Below are 6,431 nucleotides of genomic sequence, written 5' to 3' on the forward strand. Positions count from 1 at the left end.
AAGACTGTCCAAATCTAGCTCCAAACCTTCAGACATGCAGGGAATTATACAAGCACTCAAAATGAATACTCACTCCCATCAACTTTTGGAGGAATTGCGCCTCCCGGTGAAAAGCCTTTCGTTGGCCGCCCGCCACTCTATCAAGGCCCGAGTTTCCTCAGCAGTCCCTTGATAAAAAATAATGCTTAATTTAAGTTGATGAAAAATAATACAATTATAAAAGAACTTGTAAAAAAAATTTAAATAAAGACAAGCAAACTATTTGGTTAAAATGACAAGAGCACTCTAAAATAAGGTTTGCATTTGATATAAGTATCGTTAGGCAAACGTTAGTTAGGAAACTTTTCCCTCAGGCAAAACAATTGCCCATTAGATATACCCAAAGCAAAATATATCAAATGTTTATCCACTACAGAATCAACACAGGCAGCCCCATATTTTACAAAATGTTACAGGGCCTAGCTACTTTTTTGGAGGACTTGTCGAGGGTTAGGCTACTTTTCAACTCGTAACGAAATCGTCTGAGCAAATTTTCAAATAGTTCCTTAAAATTCGACGGTAGCTTTGAAGTTTAAACAACATTCTGGCATCAAAACTCTTAGAACTACGTTACATTTTGTGATAAAACAACAATAGTATTTCGAAATGTATAACTTACAGTTGTGAGTTTTCTCCTCCGCCATTGATGCTAACCTGGTTCGAGCTGAATTCTGGGTTATGGCCCGTATCAAGTCCGCACAAGTCACCTCTCCATGCATCCTCGGTAAAAGGAGCGGAGCAAGAACACATCCGGGGATTTGAACTGGACTTGGCTAGATGTGAACTTTGAAAAGGGAAACAGTACTTGGGCAGCGACTGATGACATTTCACAAGTCCACAAGTAACGTTACAGACAAGTACGCATAACATGGCCGATCAGGCAAGACGCCCCCCCCCCCTGGATTTAAGCCAAAACGTGATTGGTTGAAGCGATAACGTGCTACGATTGGTCAGCTCAATGTGGCCGTTATTTGATTGGCTTGAGTAAACGGTGGGTGGAGTCCACTTATTTGTGGATTTATCTGCACGTCGACGCTAGAAGTGTTTCAAATCCACAAATGCACAGGAACCGATCCACAAATGCGTGCAGTGATTTACAAATGCACAGACAGCGGTTCACAAATAAATACCAGGTAGAGTTGTGTTTGTGACATTAAACACATTTGTAAATATATATATTTTTATTTGCAAATCTGATTTTATTTATTTGTGAGTTTTATATATTTTTTTTAAACTCTGTACATTTATTTGTGAATTTGATATATTTTTGTGAATCTTGTTACATTTATTTGTGGATCATAATCTATTTATTTGGAATAAAGCAACAATTCTAACCCCATACATTTCGAAAGCGCTGCAAGCTCTGCGCACCCAAGTACCACGAGCTAATGGCTTTCAAAAACTCCCCGTCTAATTTGAAAAAGCATATTGAGGTAAGCTGAAAGGTTTTTTTTTATCTTTTTTTTTGTTTTAACAATAAAATTGTAGTAACCTAAACCTACAGTATAGGAAGGGAACATACTAATGTTACATGCCTAGGGCTGCACGATTAATTGAAATGGAACCGCAATCGAGATTTGGTTTATGTGCGATTTTAATGAAATTAATAAATGCCCAGCGTGTCAGTGAAGAGCGGTTCTGTGATCAGGAGTAAACTTTTGAAAAAAAAATAACACGTGTCAAACATCTTCACAATCTAGTATGTTAAGTGTTCATAAACCTGTTGTCCAACAAAATACGTTTATCAACACGTTTTAACTCCCTTCATATAGTCAATCGAGTGTTTGAGCCGATGTGGCTTATCACAGAATGATGAAGACAATGCATTTATTTTATAGCATTAACAGTGTTTAAAGTCTGTCAATCAGCACTGCATTGTAATATACTTTAATATTATGAAAATACCCGAGAAGGCTTGAACTCAAATACACCAGATACAGTTGTTTGTTTATTGTCGTTGTTTAATCAGTCAAAGCGTTTCTATCTTTTTATTCAGCCTACAGCAGGAGCTTAGGGATTTCCTGAAAACTCAAAACTATTACTTCTCTGAGGTAAATGTGGAGTTTTTTGTAAAACTAGTTTTCTGTAAATTATAATAATAATAATAATTATTATTATTATTACCATTATATTCTTATATTTATTCTTAAATACTCCTATTTTTAATAATGACAATGTTATTGTACTAGTAGTATTTCTTATTTTGCTATTTTTTTTTTAGCAATAATAATAAAAAACAATAACATTTTAAATTGCAATTTTAACCAGAATAATCGCAATTAGATATTTTTCCCAGCTTTAAGTGCTATTCTGGTCTGCTCAACATGATTGCATAGACCAGTGAAACTGCTCTCTAACTTGTAATCTGACCGTCATTCATGAACTTCCAAGCATGACTTTTAATACAGTGTGGAAGTCCTAGATAGTCTGAAATAATATGAATCTCAATCTGTGCCTGTGCATTTATTTTCTCCACAGAAGAAACACCCCATTCATCTAGAGAGGTACACGCAACTTACTTCAGCAGCCCTCAAAAGGAAGTCATCCACTGAAGGTTCTTTGGCCCCACCTTTCAAACAAACCAAGCTGTGGGAGACTCGACGAGTGTCCCAGGCAAGTGTGGATAAAGTAGTCCTCAAATTCATTGTCCAAGGCTTGCACCCACCACACATTGTTCAGCAGCAGGGCTTCATTGATCTTGTGAAACATCTTCAGCCAAATACAAATGTCATGACACGCAATACTGTTGTAAACAAAGTCACAAAGGCCTCTGTTGAAATGAAAAGAAAACTGAAAGCTGCCCTTAGTGAAATTGAGTTCATTGCAACAACAACAGACTGCTGGACCGCACATCGTCGTGGTTTCATTGGTGTCACTGCGCACTGGTTTAACCCCCAGACCATGCAGAGATCCTGTGCTGCCCTGGCATGCAAGCAACTTAAAGGGTCCCATACATTTTCTGCCCTGGCTGGTGCCCTAAATGATATTCACACAGAATTCAATATCAGAGAGAAAATCGTTCGTACTACAACTGACAACGGATCTAACTTCCTGAAAGCCTTCAGAGTTTTTGGGCAGACTGATGAGAACAACAATCCTGAACCTGTAGGAGAGGGTGATGGAGAAGAGGATGATGGTCAAAATGATGATTACAGTGAAGAAGAGGAAAGCACTGAGGGTGTTGAATTTGTTGATGCCGGAGCCCTGTTGGACGAAGATGACTACTTGGAATACCAGCTACCCAAGCACCATCGCTGTGCCTGCCACCTCCTCAATTTAGTGTCCACAGTTGATGCAACAAAAGCAGAGGCCAACCCATTGTACAAACGTGTGTCAAGGTCCGCATTTGCCAAATGCTCTAGCCTGTGGAACAAAAGTTCAAGATCCACCATCGCATCTGAAGTAATCGAAGACCACTGCAAACTACAACTCGTAAGGCCTGTTGCTACCAGGTGGAATTCACTCTTCTCAGCCATAGAAAGAATAGTGAGGATAACAAGAGAACAAGGTGAAGCAGCCCTTGCAGCTGTCTGCAGTGAACTAGATACACCAAAGTAAGTGCTTGTTTTTCTGCCTTTCAGTTAATTAAGTGATTAACAATAGATTAAGTCATAGTTTTATACTTTGAAAAATGTAGAACACTTTTATGCGCACTGCCAGTATGCAGTCCCCATATTTACTATGGATGTGATTTGTAGCAACAACTACATTTCTAAAAGTATCAGATGACAATATTTTTCCTTTTGAATTATCAGTTCCTCCAGTTAAAGGTGCTACATCAAGTAGGCTAAATGTTCCATGTTGTTTTTCTTTTCTTTGTACAGGTTTACTCCAGTGGAACTTGCATTTCTTGCAGAATATGCAAAGACAATGAGCCCAGTTGCAATGGCCTTGGATGTTCTTCAGGGAGAAAACAGTGTGCAGATGGGATGGTTGGTCCCCACCATAACTCTACTAAGGACCAAGCTCCAGCACCTTCACGTCACCTCCAAGTTCTGTGAACCTTTGATTGTTGCACTACTTTCAGGCCTTGAAAAACGCTTCGGAGAGATGCTTGCAGATCCAGAGCTGATAGCCGCCGCCATACTAGTTTCCAAATTTAAGACCTGCTGGACGAGTGACGAAAATATCCTCAAACTTGGTAAGTGTCTCACTTCTCAACTTCCCCTTAATGCATGTAATTTCTAGGGAGACAGTGAAATGAGTTTAAAATGACATTTAATGACACACACACACACACGTGTGTGTGTGTATATATATATATATATATATATATCCCCAATACACAATTACAATACTGTCATATGGCCTAAATTGTTCTGAATATTTTTTTACATTTTTTATTAACCATAGGCTTTGAATATATCAGAAGCCATTTGGAATGTCAGGCCGAGAATCCCATTAGTGAGGAGCGCTCCCAGTAATCTGAGGAAGAGGACTTCTTTTCCTCCTTGAAGAAAACTGGCCCTCCTGAAACGACCCAGCAGTTGGATGCGTACCTGGGGTGCCCAGGAGACACTGTAGAGGTACTGAAGTCCTTCCCAGCTGTGTGCCAGCTATCACTTAAGCTTAATACAGCACTCCCTGCCTCAGCAGCCTGTGAAAGACTGTTTAGTGTTGCATGCATTGCATCAAAAACTGAGAACCAGCTGCTTTTGCGACTGAACCAAGCCTATTGGTAAATCTTGTTTGCATGTTCTGTGCTTAAACTCTGTTGTTGAACATACAGGATTGAGTTCAAAGTGTTTTACATCGTCTAGTTAAATGTGACGTTGTTAAATGTGACCAGTTACACCAAATTTCTTGTCTGTTGCCTTCAGATTCCTGCAGCTAAGCTACCAATATATTCCAATAAAGGTTATTGATAAAATGCCTCTGAAATTTGACTTTGCACCATTACAATACTTATAGGCAACTAGTTATCTTCAGCTCCATGAAACAAATTCAGGCACAGTATCTCACATATGGTTCTTTAATGTATTTGCATTGTACTAAAATGCGTTCATTTTCAATGGGCATATATGCGGCTGAAACAGGTAGCGTAGTACATCCCAAATTTTTCAACATTAACATTTTAATATAACATTATAGTCATTGTGGCCTTTAGAAAAAACATTGAGGAGGTGGGGTAGTGCACTATAGGCCACTGTGGTGCGGACTAAACTTTTGTTTGTTCTTAATGACTTTTTTTTTCCATTACTTTTATACGTTAAAGTAGATTTGAAACTAGTACTTTTACACTTTTACTTAAGTAAAAAGCTTGAGTTGATACTTCAACTTCTACAGAAGTCTTTTAAAATCCTAGTATCTATACTTCTACTTCATTTTCATTAATACAAAACTAAGTAAACACAAAATTTTTTATTTTCTAAGCAGTTTTGTTTGACATATCTTGAAAGTGCATTGCAACAATTTAAATATATACGTGTGTGTTAAAAAAAAACATTTTTTTACCTTAGCTGACATTGCAATGAAGAAATAGCTATCTCATATTTATGCTAATCATGTCGCTTACTTTCACAGACATTTGATTATTCTTGAAGATTTTACTAAGCCTCAGTCTTCTAACACACTTGCAACCCTTCTGCAGGTTCTGGAGTGACTGACCATTCCAGTCTGCTGCATGGTTCCACTTCTTGCTAGACATCACACCCTTGGAGGAGGTGGTCTAAGAGCCTATGATGGGGAGAATTATAAACTTGTCAGAATCTTTTTATCAAAATGTTCTTGGACTCAGTGACTGGGAGCGTGAAGGTATAGTAGCTACCAGTGATGCGCGGGTTGATCCAAAATGAGCGGGTGCCTGCGGTCACCCGCGGTTACGAGACATCCAAAAATATTTTTTATGATATTCGGGTCGCGGTCGGTCGCGTCATTTGAAATAAAAATGCCAATTAAACCTTTGTAATTTATATAGTACTAGATACAATTTTGAAATACATAGGGCTACACTTAATTGCCTGAATAACTGGCACGAAGATGACTCACAAGCTCAGTCTGCAGGAGGCAGCAAGAGAAAAGGTGAAGACTGGGGAGCAACGGCGCTGTTTTTGGTAAAACATGATTTTGACGAATTCATTAAGTTTTGTTTTATAGAAAACTTTTTAAAAGATTTTCGTTTTGTATAAATTGTATCTTAATTTTTATCAATGTTTTATCAATCAGTTGCCTGTATTTAATATATAAGAAGCAAATATATAGCAGTCAATGTAATAAGGCACCGACACGATCACTTGCATTGCATGTGAACTGGAGGGTGCCAAAACTCAGCTTGTGCCTCACAGATTTTAGAAATATAGGCTATATTACAGAAAGGTTGAAATGTCTATTTTAAAAGAAAATATTCAAACCAAAATAAATAGGCTACTCTCTGATGTAAGCCATATGAAATG

This window comes from Carassius carassius, chromosome 4 (genome assembly GCF_963082965.1).
Source record: "Carassius carassius chromosome 4, fCarCar2.1, whole genome shotgun sequence".
Lineage (NCBI taxonomy): Eukaryota > Metazoa > Chordata > Actinopteri > Cypriniformes > Cyprinidae > Carassius > Carassius carassius.